This window comes from Bidens hawaiensis, unplaced genomic scaffold (genome assembly GCF_021521415.1).
Source record: "Bidens hawaiensis isolate Kalapana, Puna unplaced genomic scaffold, B.hawaiensis_p1.1 tig00064776_1, whole genome shotgun sequence".
Lineage (NCBI taxonomy): Eukaryota > Viridiplantae > Streptophyta > Magnoliopsida > Asterales > Asteraceae > Bidens > Bidens hawaiensis.
This window is the reverse complement of record NW_027501557.1, coordinates 20,493-39,398: the sequence shown is the minus strand read 5'-3', so window position 1 is coordinate 39,398 and position 18,906 is coordinate 20,493. Positions and strand designations below refer to the sequence as shown.

Below are 18,906 nucleotides of genomic sequence, written 5' to 3'. Positions count from 1 at the left end.
GAGTGACCTTGAGATCATATATATATAGTAGTTTGTTTTAACCACTAATTTTTTTCCTCATGTTTTTACCTCAATGTTTCAAGTGAGAGTAGAACACACAATCATTTGATTAAAAGTTATAAACGTTTATCATTATACTAAGCTAGTGGTTGTTATATATAATAAACTAGCTTTTGAACCTGTGTATTACACAGGATTCGTTAAATGATATAAAATAAAGTTTGCTATTTGAAATAAATGAGCAAAATTAAAGATAAAAAATTAATAAAATACATTGTACAAGCAATAAGAAGTCTGGAATCTCAAATTTATAAAATTTTATAAATTTTCTTTATATACAACATTTGTTGTTTTATCACAATTATACAAATTGTCATCCAATATAAACAAATTTAGACCATGTCTGCTAGTTACCCTAAATAATGCAACATATAATATTTATGAGAAAAAACTGGACATCGAAGGAAGAAAACAACCTTATAAAAAGATTGATCTTTACTATTTTATACTCGTTTTTTATAATTATACTTGTTTGATCTTCAATTAATATTTTGCTTTTAATTTCGTAACTATTTACTTTAAGCTTTCTAACGAAATATAACCCAATTGCTAAAATGATTTTGGCCAGTGACTCATTAATAGCTAGTATGAATTGGATGAAATATTAGAATGAAAATTAACTATTTTATAACTCGATAGTGAAAATGAGTTTAACCTATGACTTATGGATAATACGGATTAAGAATATAAATTATAAATTAGAATTTAACATGATTATTATGACACATTATCATTATATTTTTATTTATTAGTAGGTTAGGATAATAATTAATAAATAAAATGGTCACTTGGTATAGTTTCTGGTTCTCATTTAATTTTTTGGTTTCTCTTTCTTAATTCCTAATTTTTTTGTTACTATTTTTTTTCTCGTTTTTTTTTCACATATTTCTAATCTTTCTTACTATTTTTTTTTCTCGTTTTTTTTTTCACGTAATAAATAAGTTTGTTTTTAGCTTCATTTCCCCTTCTTTCTCTTTTTTTTCCTAACTGTTTAATTTGATATTTTTTTATTCAACTTAGGTGATACATGAATACATAGCCTAATTAACATTATCAAAATATCAAAAAGAGTTTAACTTTTAAATATAAGCATTTCTTTGAAATTTCAATTTGAAGAAAAGCCTGGGAACTATATATATTTGAATTGCTCTCAGACTATAAGATCTTAAACTTAATATACTTTTTTAAACTTTCATGACCGATTTAAATTAAAATGTTAATGTTAAACATAAAACAAAATAAAACAAAATACTAGATATTAAAATAATCAATTTTATTTCATTTTCTTTTAAATAAAGTAATAATTTAGATATTTTACATATATGTGTAATAATGAGAGACTTAAAAATCTTGCTATATATAGTTGGTGACCCATAACATGGCTTACCACTTCATTAATCTTCTCTTCATAGATACCCAAGAATCCCGACTTGAATATATTTATTTCGTACTCATTACGACATAGAGAATCTCCTCCTCCTCCTCCTCCTCCTCGGCTTCATACGATCCATATGATCATGAATATTAGTAGTGTCTTTTGATCCTTGTTTAAAAGGGTTTAACTTCCCTAAGGTTTTGGACACGGATGAGAAGAAAGTAGGTTTCTTCATTTTGGAAGCCACTTTACAACTCTTTTCCATATCGGATACATACATTTTCATCCACAATAATTCATGTCTCAGTCTTTCATTTTCTTTGGCCAGTTTCACATCTGTATTCACTTGAAGCCTCATACTTTGAGCACTCATCGGTGTGCTTTGCCCACTTCTTTCTTGTAATTGGTCAAAGTAAAGTGTGTGCAAAACTATTTGTAACGGAAGCCTTTTGTTTTTAGAAGCATGTACCCTCGCTTCAACCGATAGCTTTAGGGGGTCCATCGTGTTGCAAACTTTCTCTCGCTCGATTTCATCTAGGTTAGGGTGAGCCTGAAGGAAATTGGACGCGTTGAATCATAAGTTAACAATTTTTAAAAGATGGATCACCAAGTGAATAATATTGGTGTAATATGACCTGTAGTTTAACACAATTAAATATATGCAGCTTATGGCATCCTATTAAACACACTACTTTTAAGTGTTATTGTGTCATAAACAGGTCAGATAGGTTGAACCTGTTTAGACACGCCTGCCATTAACGTGTTAGCTCGTTTAAGCGTGCTGTTGTGTCATAAACGTGTCGGACAGATGAACCCGTTTAGACACATTTATCATTAACGTGTTAACTTGTTTATAATTTAAACTCGTTTATATAATTCAAACCATAAATTGCTTATCTTGTTTAACACCACAACTAAAGGTGCTGTTTGGGTCATAAACGTGTCAGACATGTTGAACCTGTACGTTTAGACGCATCAGCCATTGTCGTGTTAACTCGTTTATAATTTAAACTCGTTTAATTCAAACCATGGCATAGGATTCGATCCATAAATTGCTGATCTTTCAAACAGGACGCTTTGGAGGGAAACTTACCTGGAGGTAGATGTCAATGGCGCGGTAGAGATCATCATCGACATCTCGAACATGTTTCGGCACCAAACTAGCAACTCCATTGAACTGTGAAATGCTCAATGCACCATCTCTAGCGATCTCATGCAGATATACATCAACCGTCTTCGCAACACTAACCATTGCCCGCGATGGAGCCTGATTACTCTTCTCCTTCTCCACGAATCCTTTCACAATCCTTCTTACACTCTCCAAATCACGCAATCTCTTTCCGTCAAATCTACTCGACAGTATGAGCAAATCGTCGACAGTTACATGCTCCAGGACAGCTGATATCAGTTTCTCGAGCTTCTTGCCATTGCTTTGTAGGAAATTGGCGAATCGGAGGAGGTAGCATAGAAACTTGATTGAAAAAATTGGTTGTTGAGTTTCAAGGGGTAATAGATCGACAATTGAATCCAAAATGGCTCGTTGTTTGTGTCTGGATTCATCGGTGATTGGAGATTTGGCATCGGCGATAGAATGGTTGAAGACCAAGTCTGGCAGCGATCGCTTGGCGAAGGTTGTGATTGCACAAGCTATTGCGAGTGGCTTCATGCGGTATTGAATTGATTATTTTGTGGAAGAAGGTTATGTTGAGGTTTGTTAGTTCTTCTGCCCACCAGTTTGCGGGTGAACGACTAGGGGAATCTGCTTCATCACAAGCCTGTAGGAGAAACAGTAAATCACACAAGTTGTAATATCTTTAGTTCTTTACTGAAACTGACTAAAGTGACACTGGTGTGGTGTGTCAGAAGTCATACATGTATGATAGATATAAAGTTGTTTTGTAAGGCCGTACGATGTAACAGGTGAGACAGGTATGTGGTTTGCAAAAGTTAGACGGCCTAAATAATGTGAGAGACATACAACTATACTAGTATATGCCACCGAAATAACCAACTCATAATCGACATAACCGAAATCAGCTCAAAACGAACAATTTCAAACCGAATTTTCAGTTCGGTTTTGCATGTACCAAATAAATAACAGAACCATAAAAAACGAAAAACGAATTTTGTTATTAAAATAAAGGATCATAGTTTGCCCAAATGGGTAATAATGAATTAAATATTCGGTAGCAAAAAATATTAAGCTGCCAATTTTTTTGGGTTAAAAAATTTGGAGTCCAAATGACAACCGAGCCAAACGTATTGCGAAAACCGAAACCAAACGGTTTTCAAAAACTCAAAAGCGGAAGTTTCCCATGAATACTCCTAGGATAATGCATGTATAGCAAGCAACTTCCTGTACAAGAAATGGAAGATTTACCTTATTGCTAATCACTTGAGCACACTGGTTCACAATATTGATCTCTTGGGCTAAAGGAAGAAGATGTTGACATGATTTTATAACAGTAATGGCTCCGGTGAGACTAGATAGGGCCACTTGGGTGAGGAAGCCATGTGTGAGGTCAGCAAGGTTGTGTTCACAGCACTGAGCAGTCATTTCAAGGAACACTGCAGCACAGTGCAGAGCTGCAGCATTATTCACTGTCATCTCAACCTTAACACCATAGCAAAACCTTGCTACTTTCTCAAACATCTCTGCACCTCCAGGGATATTAGACAGGTCAATTTCCAGTTCTTGTTCTTTTGATTCCACTATTAATCTTCTTATGTAGTTACTCTTTGCTATTAACATTATCTGCCATAACCGAAAAATAATAATGTGAATTTTAGTGACTGAATGAGTGAATTCGTAACCGGAAAAAAATGAACCCAACTGTGAACTCGGTTTTCGGTTCCACAAAATCTTGCTTATCAGTCGAATAAACTGAATAATAGCTGGTTTAACTGCATTACCGAATCAAATAAATCGGTTCAATCGGGTGAATTGGGCCCAGTGAGATTTTAAGATTTGTATTATTTATAAGGTTGAAACTATATGTACACTTGAACCAGGGGGCGGATCTATATAAGGCTTAGGGGTAGCCCGGGTTACCCCTCAACTTTGTCGGTGAAGTGTAAAATTAGTGTAAATTTTTTTCCTTTTTTCTCCGTTTTATGTATAGGTTACCCCTAAGTAAGTATTAGGATACCCTTAGAGACAAAGCAGACCTAAAGTGAACTTGGGCTCTGAATATATCCGGTGTATTCGTAGAAGATGCGGGGAGCTTAAAGTGGAGACTGCAGGTTGACAAAGATACTTGTTTAAAAAGTGTGAATTAAATATAGAAAATGCATAAAAGGTAGGTCGGGTGAGTGTAGGTGTAAAAGTAAAGTCTGATATAGGCCCATATTATCAATAGTCAACTTTCTGTCCTTTTTTTTATTTAAACATTTTCTTTTTTGATATTAGTTAAAATAATTTTTTTCAATAACTAATATGGATTATTCACAAGCCATTGACCCCCTAGATCGTTTTCATTCCATCTTTAGAAGGAAACTCACCTATAAGTGAGAAATCGAAATATTTAAGTGACCCGTCCTAATCACTTGGACTAGAGATAATTGACTAGTCAAATTAGATACAGATTGATAAACCAAATTTTGGCTTCTTTATGGGTTTAATTTATTTATTTTTACTTAACTATTTATCATTTTATTTAGTTGATAATTTATGAATATTTAACGACGTTTTCCTAACACTTACTATGCATAGAAATAATGTTTATAATATATAAACATTTTCTTATGAAATAAAAAACTAGATGAATAGATAATTATATGAGATAATAATATGATTCAACCTACCCGCATTCTAATAGCCATTCGGAAAAATAATAAAATATGGTTTATGGGCCCTCAATGATACAAATGAAAAAATGATTCGACCCGACCCAACCCGAATAGTTTATTAGACATGCATACAGCGTAAATATCTAATCCCTACGAAAAAATTATGGGTCCGTTACTGCCCCTCAGTTCAAAAAAATTTTTGGATACCCTTGAGATTTTTTTCTAAATTCGTCACGGCCTTGAATGATATTTTTTTTCTATGTGAGCGATTATTTCCTTAATGGAAGAGGGGCAGGGCCCACCAAGTGTGTGTGCGTAGAGGGCACGTTTAACATAACTCTATTTCTAGGGTGGTACATTTGTTGCATCATGTATGTTCAACGTACCCTCCTCCCGTTAAATTAGTCATTTCATCTCTCTCTCTTACTTGCCATAGATGCGTTTAGTATAGAGGGGTACGTACATTTAGCCGACCCTTATTTCAAATTATAATTGTGTGACGATACCTTGTGAAGAGGGAACTTTGATTCACCAACTTGAACCAATATGTCAGATGGGATATCTTCACTGAAAAAATTTTAAGGGGAAATGAAATCAAAAGTTTGTGATAATTTGAGGTTAAAATACAACAACAACAACAACAACTAATAATAATAATAATAATAATAATAATAATAATAATCAAATCTGAATTTGGGTAACAAGAAGATGATCATTACCAATGTTCAGTTGTATGCATTGCAAAAGAAAGCTTGTGGGTGCTATTGACCTTGGCAGCCATTACAAGAATTTGTTATAGGAGATGAATGTGATGATGGCATCAGACTTATGGTTATATACTTATATATATATATAGAGAGAGAGAAGTAGATATTGTCATCTCTAAAAAGTTGATAATATTGGTAAGAGAGCCTTTAAATTCTAATTTCATTTGAAATAAAGAATTTTTAGAACTACATAAACAATAGATTTTTTCTCTATGGGTTTTTGTTGTATTTGACGAGCAAAAAACGAGGCTATTTTCAATAATAAAAGACCGTCTATCAACCAAATCCTAGAAGATACCAAACGCTTGTGGCTTAACATAGTTACTTAATCTAGCTTGTAGCTTTGTGGAATAATTGGTGTAAGTTTCGGTTATAATTTTCACGTTTATTGTTGGTGGTTTTGCAACGTCTAGTCTCTTACTAGTGTAGTGTCGCTCTGTTTTTTAATGGAATATACTTGTTCAACAAAGATGATCCATCTTTGTTGTCTTAATACATTACTACTATACTCACAAGTGTTTGTGCGCTTCTCTTGTTTTCATCACTTCAAATTGGTTTCGTAATGACTGATGCAAGCACCCATATTTAGAAAAACAGAACAAATGTAAATGTTTAAATTGATTCTCACACCTTATACTTGAACTAGATATCAGAAGAAAGAAAAAAAATATATTATTTTGTTTATTTTGGTATAATTATATAGAAATCTTAATATTCAAATATTTGCTCAGAACTATTTAAGGTTTTAAGATCGGTACGGTACAGTACTGATATTTTCCCAACTTTTTGTCTCCGGTACCAATATCCATTTTTGAGGGTTTTTGATGAGCTCATCGACCAAGCCAGCGATACCGAAAAAGAAATGATTAAATAGTTGGAAGATCTGGAATGAATCCCGTGCACTGACGTGTACTGCTTGCATCCAACCATACTCCTTTATAGAGTTTTGAAAAATGCAATTTAATCGTCCCAAAATCACATTAGTGATTTAGTGTCTCTAACTTTTCGCTTATCCATGCTATACCTTTTTCTCTTATATATCTTTAATCATGGTTAATATACGTAGTAACTACATACACACTTGCACACAAGGATATGATCCATTCAACACTAACATAAGGAAATCCAAATCAATTAAATTTTTATTAAAACTGACTGAAATGACACTGGTGTGATGTGTTTTTTCAGAAGTAATACATGTTATATGATATAATTGTTTTGTAACGACGCACAATATAACAGATCTTACAAGTATGTCCGTATGTGACTAAAAGTTAGACAACCTGCATTCTAGTGCATTTAACCCTTTACTCATGGTTAATATGTACACACTCATATGAGAATAGGACCATCTCCGAGGATTTAAATACTTCGGCCGTGCCGAAATGAAAAGGTTCGTAAGCCCTAGCAAGTAACGAAATTTATAAGCTATTTTTTTAAACGGAGTTTAACGTTATAACAATAAATATGGCTAATATTAAAATCAAATACCGTAATAGCTAATGACTGACTGGTAATTTGTATGGCTCTCCTAGCACTATTGACAGCAAAGAAAAAAATGAGGCAAAGAGAAATTTCAACCAGCTGCTAATTCTTTTATTTTTTTTACTTGATTTATATTCTTTTAGTTTTTAATTTTGGTTTAGGCCAAACAACTTAAGCTTGATTAAATGGATTATGGGCCAATGAACTAGTGGGGGGATGGTAAGCAAGAGACTTGGTGTTCCATGTGACTTAGGTTCGATTCTTGCCCACAACATTTAGTTTCAGATGCACCAGGGTGATAGTGGGAGGCTAGGCGATTATGTAGCTTTCAATAGTTGGATCCTTAAACTGAACGGGTTTTATCTCACCGTACTTTCATGTCTTCGGGCAAGTATTCACGGGCGTTGGCCTTATGTGAAGGTTTTTCCCAGATCGAAAGACAAGTGTATCCCGATTCGGTGAATTTAGCCAGTAGCTCATTTGAAAGATTCGTTTGCCGTTCAAAAAAATGGATTTTGGATTAAAAAAAACAAGAGTTCTGGGCCCTATATATATATAGGGAGAGGATCAAGAGAAAACTCACATTTAGAGAAAAAACTAAAAAACTCTTAAAACTCCTAAAGTTAATTAAAAATAAAAAAAAAATATTTTCAAAATTCTGTTTTAGCAATTATTCTTATATTTTCTTATATTTCACTCGAAAAATATAAAAAAAACCCACTGTAATGCACATACGTATTACTGTGCGATACCGTTGTATTACATATGTGTATTATTATGTATTTTTTAGTTTAATAGTGTTTTATTGCATATATTCAATATTTATGTATTGTATATGTGTAGTAATGTTGTATTATATGAAAAAAAATAATAATAAAATAAAAGTCGACGTGGTGCACATGTGCGTTAATGTTGTATTACACATACGTACTCATGTGTATTCGATATGTGTATTAGTCTTATATTGCATATATACAATAGTGTGTATCAAATATGTGCAATAGTGTTGTATTCTATGCAATACAAACACTTTTGCATATATGCAATGCACACTATTACACATGCGTACTATACCGACAAGTTTTTCTTTTTTTTTTAACCAATAACAACATATAAGAATAATGGAAAAAAAAGAAACTTCAAAAAAAACTTTTTTTTTTAAGTTAAAAATAGTTTTTTAGAAGCTTTTAGGAGTTTTTAAGTTTTCTCTTTAAGAGGAGTTTTCACTAGAACCCACACCTATATATATATATATATATATATATATATATATATGTAACAAGAACTTTCATTAAAACGAAACAAAACAACCCTGAGCCCATCCTACCGAGAAGCTAGCAAGGACCGGGGAACAACCAGATTTCAAGATTACAAAGTCAAACTTTTCCAACGAGACCAATCTATATACAAAAACTTTGCTCTATTTTTAATCCACAAAAAACTTAACACTTTTATCTCACCGAGGATGGTTTCAATCTTTATTAGTTCGTTCTCGAATATAAGTTTATTCCGAGCTCTCCATAAGCTCCATATCACCACCATCATTACTGACTTCACCACTTGCCTTTTATGTTCCTTCTCTGGGACCTGATTAAGAGAGTTCAAAATACCTTTATTGAATTAACTTCGGAAGGGGCTAGGTCACGCCATCTGCTAATGTTCCTCCAAATCACCATCTTAATATAGCAGTTAGATCATGGATGACCTTTCGTCTCTCCAGCCATCAAATAACAATTACAAATGTTCGGTCTAAATAACACCTTTCTCTTTATCAAATTATCACAAGTTGGGAGACGATTAAGAAAAACCCATCATAATAAAACATTCACCTTCATGGGAACCCATTTATTCCAATCCAAGGTGAGCCTAATAATTATAAGATGATAAAGATCCACTAATATTTTATAAGGTGTGTATATATATATATAGGGTTAGGTTAGAATAAAAACACACTTGAGGTGTGAAAACTCTAGAAACTCATTCTCAACCACAAGTTTTTAATTAAAGATTAAATCTTGTGGTTCACAATTAAAGTTAATAAAAAATGTTAAAGTTTTCTTACACTTTCTCTCTCCTGAAAACATATATATAAATTACTAAAAAAATGTAAAAAAAATAGCAAAACATGTTTTTTTATGTTTTCGATGTTTTGTATTAAATGTTACAACATTACATGTTACCAAAAAAAAAAAAAAAAAACGATGTTACATAGGGTTTTCACACGTTTCTTAACTCAAGAGGGTTTTCAAACTATACTTCTCCTATATATATATATAGAGAGAGAGAGATAGAGAGAGAGGATCAAAAGAAAACTCACATTTAGAGAGAAAAGTAAAAAACTCATAAAGAATTATTTTTAATTAAAAATAAAAAATATTTTCAAAATTCTGTTTTAGCCATTATTCTTATATTTTCTTATATTTCACTCGAAATATAAAAAAAAATAAAGAAAAAAAAACCGTTGTAATGCACATACGTATTACTGTGCGATACCATTGTATTACACATGTGTATTACTATGTATTTTTGAGTTTAATAGTGTTTTATTGCACATATTCAATATTTGTGTATTGTATATGTGTAGTAGTGTTGTATTATATGAAAAAAAAATAATAATAAAATAAAAGTCGATGTGGTGCACATGTGCGTTAATGTTGTATTACACATACGTACTAATGTGTATTCGATGTGTGTATTAGTCTTATATTGAATATATACTATAGTATGTATCAAATATGTGCGATAGTGTTGTATTCTATGCAATACAAACACTTTTGCATATATACACTTTTGCATATATACCGACGAGGTTACCAACAAGTTTTTTTTTTTTTTTGAACCAATAACAACATATAAGAATAATGGAAAAAAAAAAAGAAACTTCAAAAAAAAAATTTTTTAAAAGTTAAAAATAGTTTTTAAGAAGTTTTTAGGTTTTCTCTTTAAGAGGAGTTTTCACTATAACCCACCCTATATATATATATATATATATGATTTGGTTCTTTTCAGAAGTATTTTTAGGGTGAGAAGTGCAAAAAATGATCAGAACCAATCATAATTTTTCTTCTCATTCATTTAATTATTAATTATAAGGGCAAGTTAGTCAAGTGAACATTATTTTTTTGTGGTAACTGCTATTAATAAGTTATAAAACAGAATATTGAAACTTAAATTTTATTTAAATATTAACCTTTATTTATTTTATTTTTATTTGTTAGATGACACATATATCCATTATGAATTTCTAATAACTAATATATAATTATCGTGCATATTCCAATTATATGAAGCTCATACGTACGCCATGCACTTTATGAATGTATGTATTTACATAATTACATAGGCATGTACATACGCAGGCACGTAGGGACGTACGTACGTAGGCATGTAGGTATATCCGCACATAGGGACGTAGGTAGGTACGCACCTATGTATGTATTACGTACGTAGGGGCGTACACACGTAGGGACGTAGGTACATACGTACCTACAAGGTCGGCTGAAGGTGGCGCAAGTTGGACTATCGGCCGGGGCACATAATTTTTAGGGCCAAAATTTTTTGTATCTATATTTTTTATATATACATTTAAAAATATAAAACTCATAAAATATGAATTGCTCTTTACAATCATATAATTATTGGGCCCAAAATTATTTTTTATCCATAATCCATTTAGTTAAGTTTAATTATTGGGGCCAAACTAAAACTAAAAACTAAAAAAATTAAATAAAAACCCGATGCAAAATAAAAGAAATAGCGATCGATTGAAATTTCTCTTTGGTTCCTTCTTTCTTTGCGAATGCTGAACAACGACCAACCCAGTCGACCACCACTTTTGGTTCATTGTTAACCACTAGGCTCCTCCACGGTTGACCAAGCTAGCCAACTATTTTTTTTTCCCAATGTTAAGACTTAGGAGAGTTTCACAACTCACTGGTTAATCGTTAATTATTACGGTATTTGATTTTAATAATATATTTTTCTATATTTATTGTTATAACATTAAGCCTCGTTTAAAAAAAAATAGCTTATATATTTTGTTACTCGTTAAGGCTATGGGCCTTTTTTTTCCGGCTCGGCCGAGGTATTTAAATTCTCGAAGACGGCCCTGCGTACCTACGTATGTATGTGTGTACGTAAGTACCTACACTTCATATGGATACAAGAGGTTTTTACCAGTTTCTTCACTATACACTTGCAAATAACAAGATATTCATCATCCATAAGATTAGATGAAGCATTTGTAAGCCTTCAAAATAATAGTACATCAAAAATATTAAATGATTTTCAAAAGAGAGATTTAGTTGTGGCTTTAATAAGAAGATTTAATTGACTAGTTAAGTAATTATGAGTTACATATTTATTTTTAATGATGATACACAAAAATTACTAACATACCTTTTTTTGTATTAAAGTTTATTAAAATGGTAAAAATAAATTACAAGAGTGTCATTTTTAGTAATGACCATTGATCAAACAAAATCAATGGATGAGATTCACTTATCGCACTTCTTGCTGTAATATCACTTCTCGCAAGATCCATCATATATATATATATATATATATATAGGATTAGGTTCATTTTAGAAGCGTTCTTAGTACGAGAAGTGTAAGAAATAAATCTAACCAATCACATTTTTTTTCTTTTGTTTTATCATTTATTTAATGATAAGGGTACTATAGTAAAGTGTGTATTTTTTCCTATATGGCAAGTAATAAGTATGAACAAGTTACACTTATTTTATTTAGATTTTAAAGTGTATATCCAAATAAACCTATATCTTGTTTTTATATTTTATCAAATCCAGTGTGCTTTAAAATGAAAAGCATGTAAGATAAAACTATCTAATATTACTATACTCTTCTAACTCACATTATGTAATAATTAACGAAAAATTTTGTTGTTTTATCCATATTATCAACTTTTTTTTGTTCAAATTTCAAACCTTTATCAAAATAATAGTCTATTCTTGAATTCAATTCCACTGATTTACTAATTCAGTAAAAATCTACTTATAAAACTCATTTATATATTTATTAATAAAGACCTAATATCAATAATCAAAATACATTGTAGTATCAAATTATCACAGATAGACAATATTTTCACCACATAATTGAAAATTTTTGATGATAACATACAATATATGAATCAGGTTTGTCAATTATAAGACTATTAACGACTTTACAAGAGAATAGCTCTAATATTTGATAACAGTTTCACTAAAGAAAAACAAAACTCAATTATAAATTATAGTGAATATATATACAAGGCGATTATGACCACAAATGATGGTCAATAACTAAAATTGGTTTGACCTGCATAACCTCAATAAAGAATAAGCTTGCTTCTCCCTAACCACATAATAAGTTGCAAGATCCTCTTATCTTATAATGCAATACTATCTGCACAACTTCATTCAAACCGCTTTATTTCTTATGAACTAGGGGGATGTAATCTGCATAAGAGATGCCACACGTGGCTCGTTGCATATTTTATCCTCATGCTACTTCTTCTATCGCTGCAGCCCGAAATACGACAACTCATTCAACAATAATACTTTGAAATCTGTAATAAATATTGTTAGCAGTTTTGACCCGTTTAATGAATGGGCCAATCTGAGTTATCATTTATCCATAGCGGGATAATGAGTCTGGTAAAATACATTTAGTGAAAAATCTTATAAGTATAATAATAAAAATTTTTTGTAACAATATGTAACACATTAACTAAAAGAGATTTATTATTATAATACAATATTTAAAACTGAACTTGTTTTTGACCCATTCCATGTTCTGCTGCACCAACTGAGCTGTCCAAGAGGCTTGGATTGGCATCATTATGCTTGGACTTGCTAGATGTCATTACTAAATAAACAAAATATAAAGTACAACATTCATGATTTTCTACACATAATACATTATACACTACACATCAAACACTATATACTACACAAAAGCATCACGTCATGCACATCAAACATTATATTATACACAAAAAAAAATCATTTATTACCTGCAGAGCGTAACTTAAAAAACATACAAAAACCCTGCACATACACAGCTACACATGAAAACTACAAGCACTTTCATTTCAACCCTACAACATTTAAACTATCGTACACTATCACATTTTAACTTGCCCAATCAACGATTCCTTGTTATACAACAATTAAAACATTATATACTATACCAAAAACAAGGTCATAAATTCGAACATGCACATTAACCATTATAGCCTACACATCAAACATTATATCCTATACATCAAAAAACGATATTAATACTAAAACAGAACTAATTTAATAAACCTACACACATCTCCACAAATCCTACACATAAATACATACTTACGTAGTATAACTTCAAAATATGAAGTTTCGTGGCTTATTAGACATACCCCATACACAATTCCATGAACATTCCTATACACCTAATACATGTCATACCCAATAAAACAAATAAGAGACTACATCCACATAATGTAAAATAAGCTCTATATTTTAGTAAAAGCAAAATCAAATAATTGATTGCCTTCTTTCCTTGACTACTTCATAGCTGGACTTCTTTCCTTGACCACTTCCGCAACAAAACACAAACATTGATGCAACAACTCTCTCCATTTCATTCCTTTCTCTATGCTTTTCAAGAATTACATTACACAACCTACACATTACATAATATATTCTAATTCTACACACCCTACACATAACGTAATACATGCACACACATTACATAATATATTCTAATTCTACACACCCTACACATAACGTAATACATGCACAGATTACACCTATACATAGCATGTAGGACTTAGCTTATATTATAAAACAACATCTTGTATTTACTTACGCATACAAATTGTTCATATATATTATAGTGTAGATAACCAATACACAATTTTTAGATTAATTAAGTACCAATTTGCAAAAAACCAAATATAAAATTCTCAGATTAATCCTACATAACCTACAAAACTTTTAAGAAAACCATACACAAATTACACATAAAATAAAATATACTTAAATTAAACACCAACCTAGCATACACAACTTGCAGAAAAACCCTACACAATTTTCGGATGAACCCTACACAATTTGCAAAAAAAGAAAAAAACGTACCAAATGGCATATAAACCTACACGACCTACACATAATATAACGGCCTACACATAACACAACGTACCATATATTCAAATTAGATGAACCCTACACACTTTTTAGAGAACCCAACACAATTTGCAGAAAAATCAAGTACCGATTTTTAAAAAAACCTAGTATTAATTTGCATATATACCCTACACAACCTACACATGACATAATGTAACATATATTCAAATTAGATAAACCTTACACAAGAGAATAATAGTACCAATACCAATTTGCGTATAAACCCTACACAACCTACACATAAAATAATGTAACATATATTCAAATTGGATGAACCCTACACAATTTTAAGATGAACCATACACAATTTCCAGAAAAACCGAGTACCAATTTTTAGAAAAATCCACACTGTAGGTGATTTTTTTAGATTATATTATAGTTTGATTGAAACAAGCAACATAAATTAGCCTACATACCTCAAATCCTTGCGTCTTGTCTGGTCACCGATTAAAAAACCCAATTATGCTTGACAGACTAGATACCTAGCACTAATTATCGGCACTTACATATAGTTGCAAGCACAATCATTATATTAAACTTGTTGATTTGTTGTACCAATTGCATGTGGTGGACGGATTTTGTGCGATGAGTATTCGTAATGGTTTGGGAATGGAACTAGGTCATGAAAAAGGATTACTGACGTTACAAATTTTAATCCTACACCTTTAGACTATTTTGCCATTTTTAACATAAAATAGCATATTACATTATTAAGATAATTACAAAAATGCCATCTTATGTTTAAACCATTGATTTGTGTATTCAAGGTTGAGATTCACTTCTCGTGCTTCTCGCTCTAATATCACTTCTCGCATGATCCATCCCCTGTATATATAGGATTAGGTTCATTTCAGAAGTATTTTTATTGCGAGAAGTGCGAGAAGTTGTTTCAATCAATCAAAATTTTTATTTTTATTTATTTTTAAATTATGTAAAAGGGTATACTAGTAATTTGTGCAAGTATTTTATTTTGGTAACTATTAAATATTGGATGAGGTTTCAAATCATATTATTTATTTTTCTTTGTTTATATAAATTCAAAAAACTTTTAAATTACTAATTCATTACACCACTAGCTTTTGAACCCGTGTATTACACGGGTTTTGTCAAATGATAGAGATAAATAAGGTCTGTTATTTCAGTTGTGATTCTCAAAATACTTGTGAATTAATTTAATGTAGACTTAATGGAAAAAACAACAGGGTTAACGAAAAGTACTAAAATAGCATGATTTTGGAAACGCCATGTGTTGATTTGCAAGAAATTTAAAAAAATATACTAAAGTTGTATAGTTGGTCAAACCTTATGTATGAAAATGACACTTGATTCAATAATGAATATAATCCACACTATATTATAACCCATTTGACAAAATGGTTTTGACCCATGACCCGTGAATAGCTAGAATGAATGAGATGAGAGATTAGAAATTAGGTAAAATGTAGGCTTGACACATAAGCTTTAACATTTTCTTTTATTAGAATTGTAAGATAAGATTTCCACAATCCTAAATTTCAAGCACCACCGTCACTAATAATATTTTAATATTCGACAAAACTCAATTTTTTCTAATTTTTTAGGTTCTTTTAACTCTTAACAATTAATCATTGTTTTTATTTATGATTTTCGGACAAAGTTGAAACAAAAAAAATACAGAATCAATTGTATTTCATGTATTTCATCGATGTCCATTTCTTCTATTTTCACAATTCGGTTGATAAAAATCTATAACAAACCTAAATAGATCATATAGGATGAAAATTTGTATTGTTATTTTCTATATCCCCTAAAATGAACCAAAAACCTTTAAATAAGTCTACGCAGACCATATTAAAAATCTCTACAACCTAACTTCATACAACAAATCTACAAAAAAAAAATCTGCATATTACCTAAATAAGCATACACAATAAACAAACTACATACACAAGCCTAGTAAACCTAACAGTAAATAGACTGTATACACAACAACCATAGACACCCCTACACAGCAGTCTCATTAACCCTACACGGAAAACAAACTACATACATCTACACAAGCAACAAGACTAAACATTAAATAATTTGTAGATTACCTAAATAAGCATACATAATAATACACACGAAGCTCAATAAACCTACACAACACACAACCTGCATACCCAACAACAATAGTCACCCCAACACAGTAGCAAATTACTTATACAATAGTCCCATTAACACTGCATAGAACACAAACTGAATACACCTACACAGACAACAAGCCTACACATAAAACAATCTGCATATTGCCTAAATAAGCATACACAATAAACAAACCACATACACAAGAAGCTCTGTAAACCTACACACTAAACAACATACATATAGAACAACCACGGTCGCCCCTACATAGTAACAAATTACTTACACAACAGGCTCATTAATCTTACACGAAAAAAAAACTGCGTACGCGTCTACACAGGCAATGAACCTACATAGAAAACAATCTACACATTAGCTAAATAAGCATACACAATAAACAAATCACATACACAAGAAGCTCTAAATCAATTTTATATGTATATAAAAACCCTATATTTGTCCAAACAATTGTTTCTCCATAATAAAGATAATGAATAATAATAGAATCCATGTATGTAACTATTTTATATGAGATAATAAGAGATATAGGTTAAAATAACATAGAACAGTAGACATACCTTGATTTAAAAAAGTCAAAATCCTTAATTTTAGCAGTTCACAAATACTATGAATATGTGTTATGATTAAAGCATAAAATAGAGGAACGGATGAATGAATTGAGATATAATTTAATAAACCTAAACCCAAAAGTCACATATACCCTTTTTAATATAGAACATATTAAATTTTTGTCTTATTAATTACTGCATTGCCACTTTTATTGTGTACCCTTGATTAAACACAATCAATGGTCCAGATCTACTTCTCACACTTCTCGTATGATCCATCTCCATATATATATATATATATATATATATATATATATATATATAGGGAGAGGATCAAGAGAAAACTCACCTTTAGAGAGGAAACTAAAAAATTCCTAAAAACTCCTAAAGAATTATTTTTAATTAAAAATAAACAAAATATTTTAAAATTCTGTTTTAGCCATTATTCTTATATTTTCTTATATTTCACTCGAAAAATATAAAAAAAATAAAAAAACCCGTTTTAATGCACATACGTATTACTATGCGATACCGTTGTATTACACATGTGTATTACTATGTATTTTTGAGTTTAATAGTGTTTTATTGCATATATTCAATATTTGTGTATTGTATATGTGTAGTAGTGTTGTATTATATGAAAAAAAAATAACAATAAAACAAAAGTCGATGTGGTGCACATGTGCGTTAATGTTGTATTACACATACGTACTAATGTGTTTACACATACGTACTAATGTGTATTCGATGTGTGTGTTAGTCTTATATTGCATATATACAATAGTGTGTATCAAATATGTGCAATAGTGTTGTATTCTATGCAATACAAACACTTTTGCATATATGCAATGCACACTATTACACATGCGCACTATACCGACGAGGTTACCGACAAGTTTTTTTTTTGTTGAACCAATAACAACATATAAGAATAATGGAAAAAAAAGAGACTTCAAAATTTTTTTTTTTAAAAAGTTAAAAATAGTTTTTTAGATGTTTTTAGGAGTTTTTAAGTTTTCTCTTTAAAAGTAGTTTTTACTAGAACCCACCCCTATATATATATATGTGTGTGTGTGTGTGTGTGTGTGTAAGTTCATCTTCTTTCCTAAAGAAACCCTAGATTTCAATCCCCTTAATCCGTTCAATGTTGGTTTAAATTATGTTAGGGGTTTAGTTTCTCGGCTAAAAACTATAAATAAGCATATATAAATTACCTGGTTATGTTTTGATTTGAGGGAGAACCATGGTCGCCGGAGTACACCCTTTGACGGATTAATTCAAGGTTACAGAGAGTATGTTAGGTGGATTAGAAGATTGGGACAAGTTTAGATGAATGTTTATGATCTATTTATAATATCAATTTGAGCGTGTGTCGATTAATGTTCGTTAATGCTATTTCCAGTAATTTCCGGCGAGGTTAACGGAATTAGTTGGTGATTAGGTTGTTATAAATCAATTAATATATTGATTAAAGTTTATTATCGAAGATTAAGATGGTTATACTAATTTATTTGGTCAAACGCGGAGATTACGGGGTTGATTGGCTTCGCCGGAGCGAATTTCTGTGGTCGGAATCTTTGGCAGGGGGG

The 18,906-nt window shown here is 31.0% G+C and overlaps 1 pseudogene; it reads right to left on the bottom strand.

The window, feature by feature from the left end:
- Positions 1 to 1,514: 1,514 nt before the first annotated feature.
- LOC143604333 (root phototropism protein 2-like) lies at positions 1,515 to 6,005 on the bottom strand (annotated as a pseudogene).
- Positions 6,006 to 18,906: the final 12,901 nt, after the last annotated feature.